Raw genomic sequence first — 20,570 nt, 5'->3', positions numbered from 1 at the left:
CAACAGTGTAGGAGAATACCTACTTTCTTGCACCTTATCAATACTTGGCTTTAACAAATGTTTGTTCTAATTTGAAAAGAGAAAATGATATTTAATCACTGTGTTGATTTGTATTTATTTATTTATCAGTAGAGCTAACACCATTTAAAAATTTTGCTGTCAAAATTGTGAGTGGCTGTTAAATGCTTCCTATTTTTCTATTGTTTTATTTTTTTCTATTGATTTGTATAACCTCCCCATATATGGAAAATAACCATATTAGGTTTTAAATTATGTCTCAGCTTTTAATTTACTTTTTGACTTTTGTTATGGTCTTCTTACATACCAGCATTATCAATCATTTCCTTTATGATGTAGGAAAATTCACAGAAAAATTACCCATATTTTCTTCTAGGACATTTGTAATTTGGTCTCTTTTAAATTTTATATCCTTAATTCAACAAAATTTTATTTTTGTATACTACATTTAAAAAAATATTCATATATTTTGGGGAATTAAAATAAATGTTTTTTTATTGTATCACTTGAAAAAACAGACTGAGTTTTTTCTTTCTATTTTTTTTTTTGGCCCCTGAGTACCTCAGAAAGGCAGAGTTCAGCACTTCGATTAAAAAAAAAAAAAAATTGGCAGAGTGAGAACTGAAATGTCAAAATTGACCTATTTTTCTTTATCAATCACTAATGTCTATTGTTTATGACATACAAAAATCCCAATAAACTTTTTTACTTATGAGAATAAATTATTATATTTAGATAATCTAAGGAATGATTGAATCAGTGAAAGTATCATAGAATAAATCAAACCCCTAGCAAGACACTTTTAACAGCAATTTCAATTCATATGGTAATGTTAATTTTACTTAGGAAAAGCACTTACTTCTCGGTAAGAATCTATAGTTGTACAAGTAAAATAAAAATGTAAATGTTCTAATTTAAGCAGGACGTAGTAGCCTGGTGATGAATAAATGTATCTGTTTCTTGAAAAGTTCACTTCAAATCATCGTCATCCTTAAAAGGCGATTACTTTGAATGGTTTTTGTAAGCTTGCAAAGCAGCTTGGACTCTTAAGAGTTCTGATAGCTGACGTCTTTGTATGGTTTGTAAATAAGTAAAGGAGCCATTCAGTTATAAAATTGAATATTTGTCAATAAAAGAACAATACTCAGTTTCCATGTGCGTGCGCTAATTCACTTCAGCCATGTCTGACTCTTTGCAACCTTGTGAACTGTAGAACACCAGGCTACTCTGTCCAAGGGATTTTCCAGGCAAGAATACTGGACTGGGTAGACATGCCTCCCCGACCCCCCACCCTCCAGGAGCTCTTCCCCACCCAGGGATAGAACCTGTGTCTCTTATCTCTCCTGCATAGGCAGGTAGCTTCTTTACCACTAGTGCCACCTGGGAAGCCCATATTCAGTTTAACGTCTATTATATTTATGACTAAAATTGATTAGGAAAGAAGTATGTGTGCATGCTCATTTACTTAGTCATGTCTGACTCTTTGTGACTCCATGGACTGTAGCCTGCCAGGCTCCTCTTTCTGTGGAGTTTTCCAGACAAGAATACTGGAGTGAGTTGCCATTTCCTTCTCCAGGGTATATTCTGGACCTATGGATTGAACCCAAGTCTCTTTCCTCTCCTGCATTGGCTGGTGGATTTTTACCACTGTGCCACCTGGGAGAGAAGTAAGGACAGATGAAATGTGAATCTGTGAGGGAGAGGAGTCAAGAAATGCAACTTAATTTTTTCCTACCCTTCACTTTATTTTTAATAGACTATTCTCTTTTTTTCATTATAAAAGTAACAGAGCATCATAGTAAAACTATTTGGAAAACATGAAAATGCAGAAAGAAGACAATAAAATCACTCTTTGTGTTTATGAACATTTGTTTCTGTTAATAAATGATTTTTCTCTGGCATGATTTTCATTTTGGTTATATAATATTCCATACAGTGGATGTGTTAAATTAATTTAGTCCATTTCTTATTCCTGGACTTAATGTTGCTTCTAGTTTTTCTCTATTACAAATAACCTATTTATTAATATCATTGTGTACACATTCTTATGAACATCCTTGATTATGTCCTTAGCACAAGTTACTATATGTAGAATACTTGAGTTAAAGATACACATTTTTCAAGTTTTTAATGCATTCAGTTATACCACTTACTTCCCTGACTTCCCTGGTGGCTCAGACGGTAAAGCGTCTGTCTACAATGCGGGAGACCCAGGTTCGAGCCCTGGGTTGGGAAGATCCCCTGGAGAAGGAAATGGCAATCCACTCCAGTACTCTTGCCTGGAAAATCCCGTGGACAGAGGAGCCTGGTAGGCTGCAGTCTATGGGGTCGCAAAGAGTTGGACACAACTGAGCGCCTTCACTTCACTTCACTTCATACCACTTACACATTGCTGTGGCCTCAGAAGCAGTCTCATAGTGTCTGTTTTTGCTCATATTCTATCAGTTCTTGGTATAACTCTGTGTGGTTCACAGAAAAGCTCTCAGTGGTCTGGGAAGGGTGAGTACAAAGAGGTGGGAAGAGGTGAAGCAGAGGTGAGAGCCATTTTTGTTGAAGAAATGTGGGAGGCTATTGCAGGCTTTGGAGAGCAGCTTTCTCCAAAGCAAACTTGCACTTTTGGAGACAGCTCAGACTCTGCATGTTAACTTGCCATAGTTCCCCCGTTCCTATTTGCTTTGACTCAGTGACCCGACCCTTCAGGCATACCTCATGTATTCAGTGATTGAGACCACTTACTCATACTAATCATTGCACACAGAAAATACATTAAAAAATTTGTATTCATTACTCAATATATTTTGCTCCTCAAGTGTCATGAAACATTCAGGGTATATTAACGGGCAAATCCACACCTGGAGTATATTACTGAGCTTTAGAAACTGTTAATTTAAAAAATCAAATATTTAATTTTGAGGAAAAAATCAGTTTTGGATTTTAAGCATATATATCATCTTTCATTTTGGCCCAATTAACCCAGCAGGTGTGTGCAAATTAGGTCACTACTTTGTCACCGTGGTAACATGCTTTGGGGAGGTGGATCTTAACTACCTCCAGCACAGGGGATGTTGGCTGAGTAAGTATTAAGAGATGCTTTACAAATAAACAAGGCACAATTTAATGCATTAGAGTATAGAAAATAGGTCTGGTGCTAGGTACCAACAGATAATATTCCGTGACATGAAAACAAGTACTACCTCAAATTTATATTAACTAAAGAGATCTAATGAGCTGCAAAAATAGAACTTGCAAGACTTATAATCTCTGAAAGGACAGTAAAACTTACTGACGATCACTCGTAAGGTGATTGTTCCATTTTTCCATTTGAGTAAAGAGTTTAGAAGACAGAGCAGGTTCCCTATAGTTTAAGGACATTTTTTAGAAATAAGCTGTGGTTTTTCAGGGTGTCAGCACCTTCCGGCTTACTCATTCTAGTGACTAAAATCTAGTCAGGGTTTTTAAAAGGACAGTGTCTAAACGTTTCTTTTAAGTGCTACTTTTTTTTATCATTATTCATAACTGCTTATGGGTTAAGAAGTTGGCAGACTTGGTCTATGCCAGCACTCCAGCATTAATACAAGTCTCTAACTCAGGCTTCTTCTCACCAGGTGGAAAAAGCAGACATGCTTCAAGATTGCTGATAGAGATTGTGCAATCTGTTGGGTTGCTGAAGGTTCCAAATCATGTGGGCATTCTGCAGCCCCACAGAGTGGTAGAATTTCTTCACTTATCCCTGACAAGTTCACACCTCTTTTGGTCATTAAAATTGTAAATCTACATTATCAGATGCAGAAAACAGGCCAAATTAGCGATATTAAATGTATTTCCAAAGAAGTACATCTCCTCAGACCACTTTCAGCACTCAGTCACAAATGATATTTCCATTAAGCCTATGTCACCGGTTCATATGCAGCTTTATGTTTTTCAATTTGTCCTAAATGCTGCCTTATATTTGCTTCACTTGTTATCATTTTGAAGTATTTTTGTATATTGTATTTTTTGTGATATTTTACATATGGGGTTTCAAAAACTTGAATCCCTCTCATGTTTGTTTTCCGTTGGTTGTAACTTCAGTTTATTTCTTATTTCTCGTGTTTTCAGTAGTTAATATTTACAAAACACCTGACTAGACTCTTCAAGATTCCTCCCCCCCAGTCTTCCTCGCTATGCGTCAAGGATGAGAGGCACATAGAAGAGGCAAGGTGACTTGTGACTTAGCCTGTGTCACAGAGTATGTGAATTCACTTTCGAATGAGAAGTTTGGAGACTCACAAAGGGATCCTTGCTAAGTGGAAAAACAGTTGACTCAAGCACTCTCTTACCTCTAACTTCTTTTTCACCAGCACAAACTCCCTCCCTGTATTCAAGACTTCTTTTCTCATCTACTCCTCAGTGGACACCGAAAAAAAATTCTTTTAAAGAACTGGTTCATAACATAAAAGCCTGAAGTCTCAGTTAAACCTGTTAACTTGCCAAGGGTAAGGGTATGTATTGTTCACTGGAGAACAGAATGCCATATTCTCCCAGATCTGCTGGGGAACAGGGAGGGTGGCAGTACAAATTAGCATCAGAACAAAGCTTTATCACAGTGGGATCCCAGGTTGTTTTAGGTATAAGATTCGAAACAAAAATATGGGAAGGGATGGAATCCATCAAATCTAATAAAGGAAATTGTGCTAGATTCAGGGAACTTGGACCCCTGAATTGCAGTGGCCAGGTTGGGGAGGAAATGGGCAGTTAAACAAAGTAGTGCTGTATCTTTCTTTCATTGTTTGACGAAATAATTTTTACCCCTTTTAACTGGAATGTTTTTTGAAAAAAAGAAATGAGCCTGGTATATCTGAAACAAAGAGCTTACACAGTCACCGAGCTGGTTGGTTTTTATACCTTCCTTTACTGAGTATTGTCCTTCAGTACAATACAGAGCCATTTCTTTGTTCTCACAAGCTAGCAGTTAAATTGTATGTAAATGTATGCAAATTAGATGCTGTCTAATAAAGAGAGTCATTAGATGGAAGAAATATTTAGTTTAGAAAAAAAAAGCAGGTGTATTGTGTAAAAGAAAATGTAAGGCTACAAAAAAGCCCAAACTTTTGTGGACAGTTTTAGAAAAAAATTATTAAAATAGATTTTAAAAGACTTACGTCTTCCTGACCTTTCTTTTGTGCTTATATATATGTGTGTGTTTTTAAAATATTTACATATAAAACTAGAGGATTGGCTTCTTTCCCAGAATTACTGGAAGCACCTTCACCAGGAACATTTGGACTTGAATAATCTCCACAGCAGCATTTTCTTTCTTGAATTAAATGAATTGTAAAATGGGTGATTGGCCCAGAAACACTGACTGTTTATTTGGGTTCCTTTCCTTTAGGTGGATAGAGGCTTAGTGGCTCCATGGTGGGTACCTTGCAACTGATCACCTTGACTGCTTTAAGGTTCCCCTTTCACACTTTTCCACCCCAGCCTCTTAAAGGCTACCATAGGCTTCTTATATATGTTCCTTGAGAGGAACCCACAGTTCCTTTTGAACTTCATCAGTGCTGTATTAAATGTTTAGCATAATGCTTAGCACTTAGTAAGCACTCATATTTATTTTTGAATGGTTAAGAGAATGAATGAGTTGATAAATAAATGAAATGTAATATCACATACATTAAATATTTTAATAGTCAGTAAAGAGGTTATAGGTATGTCAATATCCTTATAGTCCTCAGAAGACAGTCACTGAAGCAATTCCTCAGGTTTGCATATATAGCAGTTGTATGATAAGTGTGTAGCAAAAAAAATAAAATGCTTTGCTGTCCTGTTTTCTCAAGTAACAAAGATGTTGAGTGCTAAACAACTGCGTCACTTCTTGTGGCAGTTATTGTGGAGGCAAAAATAAGTAAGCAATGGCACCCCACTCCAGCACTCTTGCCTGAAAAATCCCATGGACGGAGGAGCCTGGTGGGCTGCAGTCCATGGGGTCGCAAAAAGTCAGACATGACTGAGCGACTTCCCTTTCACTTTTCACTTTCCTGCATTGGAGAAGGAAATGGCAACCCACTCCAGTGTTCTTGCCTGGAGAATCCCAGGGACGGGGGAGTCTGGTGGGCTGCCGTCTATGGGGTCGCACAGAGTCGGACACGACTGAAGTGACTTAGCAGCAGTAGCAGCAGCAGTAGTCTCTCTAGGAGCTCCTAGTTTCTAGAGGAATCAGCCATACCCATACTTAATGCACAGCAAATTGTACAATGTGGAGTTACAGATAAAATATTATGAGGGAATGAAAGAGAAAGAGAAGAATTCTGATTAAAAAGTGTCTGAGATAGTTTCTTAGAAGAAAGTGGAACTGAAGTAATAAGTCTTGAAAGTCATGAGGAGCAGATGGTTGTCTTTGGTGGAGTGGAAAAGAGCAAAGTTGTATAGTGCTCTACGTTGCAGTCCCAAGTTAATGGAAATATACTGGATTTTCTTCTATTCTTTCATGAATTTACAGCAACAGCTTGATTCTAACCTCTGTGGAAACACAAATGAGGGCTGTGATGGATACAATAATGACTAAAGTGAAATTATAACTCCAAGTTAAAATTTTAATCACAGCTACTGAATAGGAAATAAGGTAAATATGCAAAAAAGACTTTATAACTTTTAAATTCTAAGGTACTAGAAATATAAAATTTTGTTATTATTATTAATAATGTGTAAGGTTTCCATGGTATTAAATAAAATTTAGGGGATAAGAGATTTGGAGACAGAATCGGTACCTCATCAATATTTTATACCTTATATTTTAGTTTACAAAGTATCTTCCTGAATTAGTCTTATTTTATTTTCACAACAACCCTTAAGGTTGTAGAACTTATTATTTCTATTTTACAAGTGAAGAAACTGAGGTTTGGAGATCTTCAGTGACTTAACCAAGGTGACACAGTAAGTGTCAGAGTCAGATTTTCCTGACAGATTGTCTAGTGCTTTTCAAATACTTCGTTATTACCTATAAACAGTGTGTGGGAGAATTGTATAGCTAGAGAATCGGCATTCATCTTGGTTCTAACTTTATTCCAAATATTTTTCATCAGTTGGGTTTTATATGCACATTTTTTCCATTTTGGCAAGGGTAAAATATGCAAGACTAAAAGTGAGGCAGGTATACATGGACAGGAACAGATGATCTGGGTAACTGATAGGGATAGGAAGAATCGTAATGGGTCTATGGACTGAAAGCATTTTAATTAGTTTCTTGACTTTTGAGTTAAAAGATTTCAGTGGGAAGGTGCAAAATATGCTGTATTGAACTCATCTTGGAGGTAACCAAAGGTCTGTGGGACTAACAGCTTTTGATATTACTTAGTGCTTATTATTGTTATTATTATTATTTCTTTTTAATTATGCAAAGTGCTAATCAGTTTGATTATGCACAGTGCTAATCAGGTTAATTATGCAAAGTGCTAATCAGCTCTTCTTGAAGCACACGAGGAGAGCAGAGGTGCTGGCGCTGAATGGCGCAAGCTAGATGGGGTAGTCACGGCAGTCATTCCTTATTAAGATAGGGGTAGACAAGATAGCAAGGGGAATTTATCCACAAAAGTATAGAGAAAAGGAAAGATAACTTTGGGCACAGGAAAGATTGTGGTTTTGGCAGATTGGTGCTTACACATAGAAAGCTGATTTCCTCCCCCTGTTGCATAGTTTGGTTAGATAGTCTGCTATATTTTGAAGGCACTCATTTGAAGCCAAAAAGACTGCAGAGGGAAAGAAACAGAGTATTGTATAGCTAGACAAGTTGTCAAAACAACTTATTGTAGTTGGCAAGCACCAATTCCTGGGAGGACAGTAGAGGAAGTAGAATCTAATAGACCTATACATGAAAGAGGACATCAATAAAGAGAATTGAAAAATTAAGGGAGTGCCATTCTGATAAAATAAACAGGGCCATCTCACCACTGTATTGTTATTGGGATGGCTGTCTGAGCAGCATATTTCCTGAGGTGAACTGAGGGTTTCTTGGTGCTTGCAGTGGTCTCTATTGAGAGTGGTGATGACGAATATGACAATAAGGGTTTTATGTAATAGCTCCTAGTTGGATCAGCTTTGTTGCTGCTGAAATCAAAGTGAATTTTAATATTAACTTGCAGGTCTGTGCTTATTAAGCTGGGTGACTTTCTGTGAAGATGAGTTTATAGCAATATGTTCATATGTTTTTGTAGAACAATGACCGTGGAGCTCCCTTAGGAAAGCCCTTTTTATTTAGTTCTCCTGTTCTGTTCTGTGGTTTGATAAGCTATCAGTGAAATACTGTGATACCTACTTGTTTGAATGTATTCAAAGAGCAGAAAGCATTTCAGAATTACTAAGTATCGAATAGTAATTTTTAAAAACTGGTTTTAGTCCATGTAACTTTTCATTTAGTCTGGAATTTGAGCAGGACCTTTTTAAGTCACTAATATAAGGAGAATCTGCTTCCCCTTTATAAGCTGACAAACCGAGTATTTATTTACCTTCCTTTTTTAGGCCTCTGTCTCAGCACAACTCATCTTCACAAATGCCAATGTTGAGCTTGATTTCTAGAAATGTGCAAATCATGGTAAGGATGCTGCAAAGTTGTTGGGGCATATTAATGAGGTGTTTGTCCAGGAAGCATTGGTACTTGGAATAAAGACAAGCTTTCAGTTTTTATTTTTTCTGTAAGACCAATTTCATTTTAAAATATGAAGAGAATGACATAAATCTTTGGTTTCCAAGGAGAGTCTGAAAAGGAATAGATTGTTAGAGGACAGCGCCCACAAATTGAGAAAGCCTGTTGGGGGCCCTTCGAGAATTTGGCTAGAAAATTCTGTTATAAGCCATCCTTCTGCTCAGCTTCATGGGAACAGGGTTTTATAAATGAAACATCACTTCTGTATTTCCCAACCCCCTGAGTTAAGGATGAAATGTTCATATTACCACTTTATCAAAATCTATTGAGTTATTTCTTGACAAATTTAAAAAGATTTCTTAATGGTTCTATACAAGGACACCTTGTAAATTCCATGTATTGGTGGTATACTAAACTCTTGATTCCTGATAAAGGTATTTGAACCCAAAAACGTTGCTATGTAAGGCATTTAAAATGTCACTGTGTCAAGGAGAAAATGATGTGATCCAAATGGCACTTAAAATTAATTTAGTACCATCTAATATGGACAATCTCTTGATTAATTGTACACTTGCACCTTCATCATATACACTCTAATCCACAGACCCATTCCTCACTTCATTAATCAAATATTATTTGGGCACTTCCTCTTATAAAGTGTGTACTAGTAACTGTGTGTTAATAACAGTACCATTTATGTCCCAGATAATGGAAATACAATTAGCCAAAAAGTGACAAGATAGCTGACATGATAGAATTCACTTACACAAGATGAGATGGTATTTTTCTCACAGTCTTCAGCCTTAGGAGCAAAGAGTTTGCTCTTCATTTCTTCTCAGAACTTCTCTCCTTAGTAATCTATGTAATTCAACTAGTTTGTCTTAGTATCTTCAATATTTACAAAATAAGATGTTGGGCTACAAGATTTTCAAGGTATTTCCATCTCAATGTGCTATATGAAAGTGTATTAGCTGAGTATACTATAAATGTATTAGCTATTTAAATATATAAGTGTACATTATCATCATATTAAGAGCCTTACAATAATAGAAATTTTTGTTAGGCTTTGGTCTTTGAGGAAATGAAGTAATTTTTGGCTGATTCTGTGGACACAGTCTCCTTGGATGTAAACTAATATTGAATATATAAAGGGTGGACTTTGGAATCAGTTCTGAGTTTGAATCCTGGCTCTTCCAGTTATTAGCTGAGAAGTCGTAACTGCTTTGAGCCTCTGTTCCTTCACAGATCCCACCTCACAGGGTGACTGTATTAGTTCAAGTAAACAATATAAATCACTGAACTCAATGCCCAGGGGTACACTGGAGGATAGCTTTGCTCCATAGTCAGTCCCTTTCTCATTTATGGCCACTGTAGTCTTTCTGGCTCTTGCTACCAAGAATATCCCGAACTAATTCAACTTCCTTTCCCCAAGCTGCTTTTTCCTGCATTAAGCCCGTACTTCAATTAGCTCAATATTTTTCCCTCATTACATTTTTATAGTTGATTTCTCTTTGTTCTCCTTTTTATGTACTTTGACCACTTCCCTGCTTATACCATGTCAATTTGGGGGTAGTTATGTTCGCTGTATGTAACATAGCCTTGACTATGACAAAAATGTATACAATTATCTTGTTGCTTTGTTGTTAGTTGCTAAGCTGTGTTCTTTTCTAACCCCAGGGACTGTAGCCTGCCAGGCTCCTCTGTCCATGGGATTTCCCAGGCAAGAATACTGAGTGGGTTGTCGTTTCCTTCTCCAGGGAATCTTCCTGACCTAGGGATCGAACTCATGCCTCCTGCATTGGCAGGCAAGATTCTTTACCACTGAGTCACTAGGGAATAATTCAAACCAATTATGTAGAAATATTTTGTCTGTGTCAGAATTTGACTGGAGTTGTTTACACTTTTGACCCCCTAACTATACTGGAAATTTCTTGAAGCCAAAAGCAAGTATATTCCCTGTGTTTAGAATGTGCTCTGCCAATAAGAATTCTACAACCTAGCAAGGGACAACAGTTCTAAAACAGTAGCATATATGATCTACTGGGGATCATATATATGATGAAAATGTTGTGGAAGTGGAGATGTTGAAAGCTTCATGGAACAAATATTGGAAAGGCTTCCTGGAACAAATGATGTTTGACTTTGACCTTTAAAAAAAGTACTTATTTCTTTCTTTGTGGAAAAAGAGAAGATAAAATGAATTCTAGGCAGAGATAAAATCTCATGGGTACAAAAAGTTGATTGGCAGCTAGAATGCAGGGGATCAGGTGACACAAGGGAAGACTAGAAAGGTAGATTAGAAGCATATCATGAAGGATCTGTGAGTTGATTAGAGTCTTGTATGAATAATCCTAGCTTTCAAAAATAAATGAATATTGGTGGTAAAGAGAACATTTCTTCACAAGAATATAGACATTAAATGTTTGTGTGAAAAAAGGAATGATAACGTTTAGCAACCAATATATACAGGAAAAAGGATAATCTCAAAAAGAAGGTCCAGATCTGAGTGGAAGCCCTACTCCACTCTTGCTATATTATGACCTTAAACAATGTACTTCATCTTTTCCTTACCATATATTCATCAATATCACTTGGTAGCTCAGATGGTAAAGAATCTGCCTGCAATGTGGGAGACCTAGGTTCGATCCCTGGTTTGGGAAGATCCCCTGGAGAAAGGAATAACTACCCATTCCAGTATTCTTGCCTGGAGAATCCCTTGCACTAACACTTTCACTACTGGAAAAGTGACTATGGGTGGGGGAAGGGTGGAGAGTTCTTTATTAAAGTGCCAGAATTTCACTAAAATAAGAGGGAAAAGTATAGATGGAAAGGAAAATAAACAGGGTGGGGGGTGGGAAATGCTTGTGGGGGATAGATGAGTTGGAGAGAGATCTGAGCTGGGAGGGAGAGGAAGAATAGAGATTCTGAACCCAGGTGCGATCCATTTCCAATGTAGTCAAGACAGAAAAGGGATTCTGTTCTTTCTCTTTTTGGTGTTTTTCTTGAGAAACAGAACAAAAGTTGAAATCATTGTTAGTATGCTTTTTATGTGTGGCTACTATTTCTTTGGGTCTAATCTAAGTATAACCTGGATCACAGCTTTGTTTCCACATTGCCACTTCCATTACAAACACAACACAGTGAGGAAGTAAGGCTCAGAATTGTGCCAGTGTTTCACAAATAGACTTCTTTGGTGATTTAAGCTCTCTTCATCAGTTGTTCTTGATGTTGAGTTTAAGCCCATTAAAGTACAGAAGTGAAGGGATGATGGCCAACCAGTACATGAGTCATACTAGATAGCAGTCCCTTGATATGACCTAATTTCTAGTACATGCCACCTGCATGCTGAACTTAATTCATGTGTTTATACTTGTTAGGGGTCAGATTTGCAAAGCAATTTTATATTAGTCAAAACAAATTTGTGTTTAGTTTCAAAGGATGGAACTCTGCATTTTAGGCATTTTTGGAATAAATTTTGGAAGATTAGATAGACAATTTTCAAAATGCCTATAAGAAATGTGTTAGCAATTAACCATTATCCAATAAAACACTATTAGTCATTATTATTTAGGAATTAAATGCTGTTCAACCAGGGTAATTGTTGAGTCACAACATTGTTCTCTGTAAGATTAACCACTGACATATGTGGATGTGCTTCGGTTAGTGTATCTAGGAACTTGGTGCCTCCCAGGGCTGGGATTTCAAGGGATAAATGAAGACTTCCTGACGTAAATAACACACTTTTTGTAAGGTAGATTTTATACATTACCCAATGTTTATTTTATAACCATTCTTTTGTATTTACTTTTCACATTAAAAAAGAATATAGTTTCATAAATTTCCATTTGATTTTTGTGTTTTTAGAAAAGGAAGTCCCACTGGATTATGCAACATTAAGCATATGGCTACACAAAGATGAAAAAAACTGTGGCCATCAGAAGTAAATATTGGTAATAACACTCATGAAATTTCACACATGTAGATCATTGTGAGATAAGTAGAAATACTTACATAGAGCTTAGATAGAGAAGTCGACTTTTTAATACAAATATAAATGGAGGCATTTGTTATGAAAATGGTGGCCCTTGAAGTTGGCTTCCTGCTTTCACTTAAGAAGAACACCTTCAATCAGATGATTTTTCCCTCTGATGAGAATGAAAAATAATCAATCTAAACACATTTTATTATGAAAGATACTTGGAAGAATTCTATTGATATAAGCCAATGCAAGATGGGAATTTGCTTATTACAGTGTTTTGAATGTCCTCTTCCGTTGCTCATGTGCGATTGGTATAAGCAAAGATCCTGTGTATGGTGGAGGGCCTATATTTGCATCCTTTTGCATACTTAGACATTCTTTAGCAGGGCTTATTTCTGTTTATTGACAGTGTTTCTCAGTCCTTTGTACAATTACAATATGTATAGCAGCAGCAGCATTTGAGTGTGCAATAAAGGTAGGTTCTTCTATCAATGCAGCCTGAAGAACATAAAGAATTCATTATACTGATTTTGATTCTGTGGGTGAAATAGGTTTGCTCCATGAACTTTCATTGCACAGGACAAAATGCTATGCTCATGAGACATGCAAGCAGCTGAAGAGTCAAGAAAAGCTGTGTTGGTTTTATTTAGGAAGTGCCTGGCTTCTCATCTGCTTGGGAAAGGAGCAGACCATATCACCAGTTGCCAAGTGCTCTAATGCTGAGAAGAGTGTCAGCTGTGGTTACCCTGGGGATTTTTGGCAGCAATAAGCACTTTTCCTTGAGAAAAATCAGCATAGATGCCACACATTGGAATTGGAAGAATTGCTTTTATTTTCTATTTTCTTTAAAAATCAAATTTGCTTTTCCTTCCTTCCCAGCTGTTGCAGCTTCCTTGATTTTTAGCTCAGATGATGGGAGTAACACATGTTCACTGAAACCCAGAGGAAGCTCCCTTCTTTTCTTCTGATATGAACTCATTGAAGTCAAGATACTGGCTAACCCGACCTAAATAATATATTCAGAAAGAGATTTGTCCGGGAGGGGTGTTCATGGGTGAAGACCACAGTGGTGGGGGTAATCGAAGCAGTTTTTCAAGGATATCAGTGTCAATCACATGTATTAGGAAACTTGAATATGCCATCTCCAGGATGTTTTTAGCTGAAAAATCTTGGAGACCTAACCTGTTCCATGGAGAAGTCTTTTTTTATTTTCTATATTCATCATAGTTTATAGCTGGGAACAAAATGCATATATAGAAATTGAATTGGCTGAATTAGTATGCAGTAAGTCGGGCATTAAATATACCTGACTTTTTCTGTTAATTTTCTCCCTTCCCTATTATCTCTTACCTCTCAAATGGGAAGGTCACATCTGTTTTCTCACCAAGTTTTACCTTCATGTTAAAGAACCAAAGTTCCTTTAAGGTCAATATAGGGGAGGATTAGAGTAGCTTTTATTCTTGATGTTCAGTTTTTCTACCATCTTTTATTTTACATAAAGAAACTAATCATCTGACTTAGCCAGAGATTTTTTTTTTTAATTTCCCCCTCCTTTCTTAAGAACCTATTGCCTACAAATTACTTATTCTCCTCCTCTAGATTTATCTACTTTCATTATTGAAGGAGACTTTGCCATCCTGTAATTTCTTTTCTGTTGGCTTTTCTTAGGATAGCAATTTAAAAAGCAATTATTGACCAGTTCTTTATGACTATTTCAGGTACTTTACAGGTATTTGTTAGAGTTCTCCAGAAGAAAAAACCCAACAGGATGTATAGATAGACAGATAGCTCTCTGCTGCTACTGCTGCTAAGTTGCTTCAGTCGTGTCTGACTCTGTGCGACCCCATAGATAGCAGCCCACCAGGCTCCCCTGTCCCTAGGATTTTCCAGGCAAGAACACTGGAGTGGGTTGCCATTTCCTTCTCCAATGCATGAAAGTGAAGAGTGAAAGTGAAGTCACTCAGTCGTGTCCAACTTGTAGTGACCCCTTGGACTGCAGCTTACCAGGCTCCTCCATCCATGGGATTTTCCAGGCAAGAGTACTGGAGTAGGGTGCCATTGCCTTCTCCAAGATAGATCTCTATATGCATCCAACTAACTGTATCTTTACACACACACACACACACATTTATTACAAGGGATTAGTTCATACAGTTATTACAGCTGACAAGTCCCAAGATCTGAAATTGTCAAGCTGGAGACCTAAGAGAACTGATGATGTGGTTGGAGTATAGTTTCAAGGTTGAGAACTAGGAGAGCTGATGGTATAGTTCTAATCAAAAGACTGGTAGGTTGAGCTCAGGAAGAGCCAATGTCTCAGTTCAAGTCCAAAGGCAGGAAAAAAACTAATATGCCAGCTCAAATATAGGCAGGCAGGAGGAATTCCGTGTTACTATAGGCTTTCAACTGATTGGATGGGGCCACTCCTAATAGGGAGATTAATCTGTTTTTACAGGAAGATTAATTTGTTTTACTCAGTCTATAGATTCTAATGTTAATATCATCAAAAAATACCCTCACAGATATACCTAGCATGTCAGTATTCTTGCCTTGAAAACCCCATGAACTGTATGAAAAGAAAAAAAAAAATATGACACTGAAAGATGAACTTGCCAGGCCGGTAGGTGCCCAATATGCTATTGGAGAAGAGTGGAGAAATAACTCCAGAAAGAATGAGGAGACAGAACCAAAGCAAAAACAACATCCAGTTGTGGATATGACTGCTGATGGAAGTAAGTCCAATGTTGTTAAGAACAATAGTGCATAGGAACCTGGAATGTTAGGTTCATGAATCAAGGTAAATTAGAAGTGGTCAGACAGGAGATGGCAAGAGTGAACATCGACATTTTAGGAATCAGTGAACTAAAATGGACAGGAATGGGTGAATTTAACTCAGATGACCATTATATCTACTACTGTGGGCAAGAATACCTTAGAAGAAATTGAGTAGCCCTCATAGTCAACAAAAGAGTCTGTAATGCAGTATTTGGGTATAATCTCAAAAATGACAGAATGATCTGTTTGTTTCCAAGGCAAAATATTCAGTATCACAATAATCCAAGTCTATGCCCCAACCAGTAATGCTAAAGAAGCTGAGGTTGAATGGCTCTATGAAGACCTACAAGACCTTCTAGAACTAACACACCCCAAGGATGTGCTTTTCATTATTGGGGATTGAAATGCAAAAGTAGAAAGTCAGGAGATATCTGGAGTAACAGGCAAAATTGGCGTTGGGGTACAAAATGAAGCAGGACAAAGACTAACAGAGTTTTGCCAAGAGAACGCACTGATCGTAGCAAACACCCTCTTCCAATAACACAAGAGAAGACTCTACACATGGACATCACCACATGGTCAATACGGTGATTATATTCTTTGCAGCCAAAGATGGAGAAGCTCTATACAGACAGCAAAAACAAGACCAGGAGCTGACTGTGGCTCAGATCATGAACTCCTTATTGCCAAATTCAGATTGAAATTGAAGAAAGTAGGGAAAACCACTAGATCATTCAGGTATGACCTAAATCAAAGCCCTTATGATTATATAGTGGAAGTGACAAATAGATTCAAGGGATTAGATCCGGTAGAGTACCTGAAGAACTATGGACGGAGGTTCGTGACATCATCCAGGAGGCAATAATCAAGACCATCCCCAAGAAAAAGAAATGTAAAAGGCAAAATGGTTGTCTGAGGTGGCCTTACAAATAGCTGAGAAAAGAAGAGAAGCTAAAGGCAGAGGAGAAAAGGAACAAGATACCCATTTGACTCAGAGTTCCAAAGAATAGCAGGGAGAGATAAGAAAGCCTTCCTCAGTGATCAGTGCAAAGAAATAGAGGAAAACAATAGAATGGGAAAGACTAGAGATCTCTTCAAGAAAATTAGAGATACAAAGGGAACATTTCATGCAAATATGGGCACAATAAAGGACAGAAATGGTATGGACCTAACAAAAGCAGAAGATATTAAGAAGAGGTAGCAAGAATACATAGAAGAACTATAAAAAAAAATCCTCATGACTGAGATAACCACGATGATATGACCACTCACCTAAAGTCATACATCCTAGAATGTGAAGTCAAGTGGGCCTTAGAAAGCATCACTATGAACAAAGCTAGTGGAGGTGATGGAATTCCAGTTGAGCTATTTCAAATCCTAAAAGATTACTCTGTAAAATATGCAGTCAATATGCCAGCTAATTTGGAAAACTCAGCAGTGGCCACAGGACTGGAAAAGGTCAGTTTTCATTCTAATCGCAAAGAAGGGCAGTGCCAAAGAATGTTCAAACTACTGCACAATTGTGCTCATCTCACACGCTTGCAAAGTAATTCTCAAAATTCTTCAAGTGAGGTTTCAACAGTACCTGAACCGTGAACTTCCAGATGTTCAAGCTGGAAGGCTGAGGAACCAGAAATCAAATTGCCAACATCCATTGGATCATAGAAAAAGCAAGAGAGTTTCAGAAAAACATCTACTTCTGCTTCATTGACTATGCCAAAGCCTTTGACTGTGTGGATCACAACAAACTGTGGAAAATTCTTACTTAAAGAGATGGAAATACCAGACCACCTTGCCGCCTTCTTGAGAAATCTGTATGCGGGTCAAGAAGCAACAGTTAGAACTGGGCATGGAACAACAGATGTCTTCCAGATTGAGAAAGGAGTATGTCAAGGATGTATATTGTTACTCTGCTTATTTAACTTATATGCAGAGTTCAGTTCAGTTCAGTTGCTCAGTCGTGTCCGACTCTTTGCGACCCCATGAATTGCAGCACACCAGGCCTCCCTGTCCATCACTAACTCCGGCCATTTCATCCTCTGTCGTCCCCTTCTCCTCCTGCCCCCAGTCCCTCCCAGTATCACAGTCTTTTCCAGTGAGTCAACTCTTCGCATGAGGTGGCCAAAGTACTGGAGTTTCAGCTTTAGCATCATTCCTTCCAAAGAACACCCAGGACTGATCTCCTTTAGAATAGACTGGTTGGATCTCCTTGCTCTAAGGGACTCTCAAGAGTCTTCTCCAACACCACAGTTCAAAAGCATCAATTCTTTGGCAGAGTACATCATGTGAAATGCCAGGCTGGGTGAAGCACAAGCTGGAATCAAGATTGCAGGAGAAATATCAATAACCTCAGATATGCAGATGATACCACCCTTATGGCAGAACATGAAGAGAAACTAAAGAGCCTCTTGATGAAAGTGAAAGAGGAGAGTGAAAAAGCTGTCTTAAAACTCAACATTCAAAAAACTAATATCATGGCATTCAGTCCCATGACTTCATGGCAAATAGATGGGGAAACAATGAAAACAGTGACAGAGTTTATTTTCTTGGGCTCCAAAATCACTGCAGTTGGTGACTGCAGCCATGAAATTAAAAAAGGCTTGCTCCTTGAAAGAAAAGTTATGACCAACCTAGACGGCATATTAAAAAGCAGAGACATTACTTTGCCAACAAAGTCTGTATTTTCAAACCTATGGTTTTTCCAGTACTCATGTATGGATGTGAGAGTTGGACTATAAAGAAAGCTGATGGCAGGAGAATTGATGCTTTTTAACTGTGGTGTTGGAAAAGACTCTTTAGAGTCCCTTGGACTGCAAGAAGATTAAACCAGTCAGTGCTCAAGGAAATCAGTCCTGAATATTCATTGGAAAGGCTCATGCTGAAGCTGAAACTCCAATACTTTGGCCACCTGATGGGAAGGACTGACTCATTGGAAAAGAACCTGATGCTGGGAAAGATTGAAGGCAGGAGGAGAAGGGGATTACAGAGAATGAGATGGTTGGATGGCATCACCGGCTAGATGGACATGAGTTTGAGCGACTTCCGGGAGTTGGTGATGGACTTATAAGGCTGGCGTGCTGCATTCCACGGGGTTACAAATAGTTGGACGTGACTGAATGACTGAACTGAACTGACATACCTAGAAAATATTTGACAAATATCTGCACTGGTGTCCCAGTAAAGCTGACATACAAGTAACCATCACACGTTCTTTACTTCATTTGTGTGTGTGGTGTGTATGTGTGTGTGTGTGTATGTGTTAGTTGCTCATTTGTGTCTGCTTCTTTGCAACCACATGGACTGTAGTCCCTCAGGCTCCTCTGTCCATGGAACTCTCCAGGCAAGAATACTGGAGTGGGTATCCATTCCCTTCTTAAGGGGATCTTCTCAACTCTGGGATCAATCTCTGGCCTTCCACAATGCAGGCAAATTCTTTGCTATCTGATCCACCAGGAAGCCCCATTTAGTCCTGACCAAAATACAGTCCAAAGCTTGATGAGGTAAACGCTGTTTATTATTTTCATCAGATTTAATGGTTAAACATCTTGGTTTCTGGAATGAGGTTAAAGTGGAAGTGAAAGTGAAGTCGCTCAGTCGTATCCGACTCTTTGCGACCTCAGGGACTGCAGCCTACCAGGCTCCTCAGTCCATGGAATTTTCCAGGCAAGAGTTACTGGAGTGGGTTGCCATTTCCTTCTCCACGGGATCTTCCCGACCCAGGGATTGAACCAGGTCAGCTGCATTTCGGGCAGATGCTTAACCATCTGAGCCACCAGGTAAGCTTGAGTGAGGTTATCCTTGTCAAATTCTGATTGCACCACTTACAGTAGAACAGTAGGCAAGTTACTTAACCTCAATTTCCTCATCTCTAGTTTGGGGATGATAATACTTCATACCTTGTTGAGATATTGTTAGGATTAAATGAGATAATAGATGTAAAACACTTTGCTTTGATGACTAGGACATAGCTTTACTACTTAGTGAAAGCTAGCTACATTTGATACACACAAAGAAATAAAGGCTTGTAGAGGTTAAGATCCATGACCAAGCTCAAACAGCCAGTAAGTGGTTAAATTAGGATTTGAGCTTATACTGTCTGACTCCAAAATCATGCATTTAACCATTCCTCTCTACTAATCTCTACTTCACAGAGAATTGGTATAATATAATGGCTAAGGCCATGGTATCAGACACCAATGGATTCAAATCCTGGCCCTTTGAGTTACCAAAAAACTTTAGGCAAGTTACTTAACTTCTCTGTACCTTGGTTTCTTCATCTCTAAAATAAAAATAAAATGGTACCCTTCTCAGAGTAACATAGAATCAAATGATTTCTGCCTTTCTCTATGAATTTCACGTGATAGAATTTCAGGCACAGGAAGATGGTGGAGAGATTTCTTCAGTTGCCCTCAAATTTTATCAGTTGATCCCTGAATAGGTAAGATTTATAAACTCTAAAGAAGTATTGAAAGATACTGGTGTATTCTTAGTGTTACAGATTACCTTGTTTTGAAGCAAATTTCTTAGGAAACTCTTTTGAGAGAGTGAAAATGATGATTTCTTTCAGAATAATTTTATGTATCCTCAAAATGAAGTTGAAACCAGTGGGTGTGAGTCAGAGGGAAATCAAGGAGGAGACCATTACAGGATGAAAACCCAAGGGCCTCTTTTTATGACTCTTTCGTCCATTTAATAGAAGCTATGAACGTCTCACTATTTGGGACAAATATTTGTTTCAAGACAAGAAGACTTAGAATTTCAAGATGTTGTATCTGACTTTTCATCTGTCAACCAAGAGCAGCTGAAAAGGCGAGAGCCCTGGAGAACTGTTTTCCTACATATGTATTTGTTTTTAGACAAATGTGTTTGTTTGAATGTCTGAACACCATGGAAATGCGCACCATGGAAATGCCCATAGTTGAGGGGTGTAGAAGCCCTAGAAGTGTTGACTCACTCCTTGATCATTCTGTGTGATGGATTACATGCCACATACTTCAATTTGCTGTGTGTGAGGTCTTTCAGCACGATTTGTAATAAACACCAATCCTAAATGAAGGATACAAGAAACTTACTGATTTTTTTTCCCAGGAGATTAATGAGTATTTGACTGTCATCTTGCTGTTGCTTACAGAAAGAGAATACCAGAGAAAAATCATACTGTGTGTCTTGTGCTCAGTCGCT

General features: G+C 37.9%; 1 protein-coding gene across 23 annotated transcripts in view; it reads left to right on the top strand.

Annotated features, from left to right (window-relative positions):
• The window catches only part of ZBTB20 (zinc finger and BTB domain containing 20), an 865,400-nt gene that overhangs the window by 246,184 nt on the left and 598,646 nt on the right, over window positions 1-20,570 (top strand). For 3 of the 23 annotated variants that reach the window (XM_070369666.1, XM_070369720.1, XM_070369689.1), the window contains one exon: window positions 8,512-8,584. The exons of the other annotated variants lie outside the window; for them this stretch is intronic. The gene's annotated coding sequence lies outside the window, so the exon portion shown is untranslated. The remainder of the gene's footprint in view (window positions 1-8,511; window positions 8,585-20,570) is intronic. 23 annotated transcript variants of the gene reach the window in all.

The sequence above is a fragment of the Bos mutus genome, chromosome 1, assembly GCF_027580195.1.
Source record: "Bos mutus isolate GX-2022 chromosome 1, NWIPB_WYAK_1.1, whole genome shotgun sequence".
Classification (NCBI taxonomy): Eukaryota; Metazoa; Chordata; class Mammalia; order Artiodactyla; family Bovidae; genus Bos; species Bos mutus.
The sequence above is the reverse complement of the archived record's forward strand: the minus strand, read 5'-3'. Positions and strand labels throughout refer to the sequence as shown.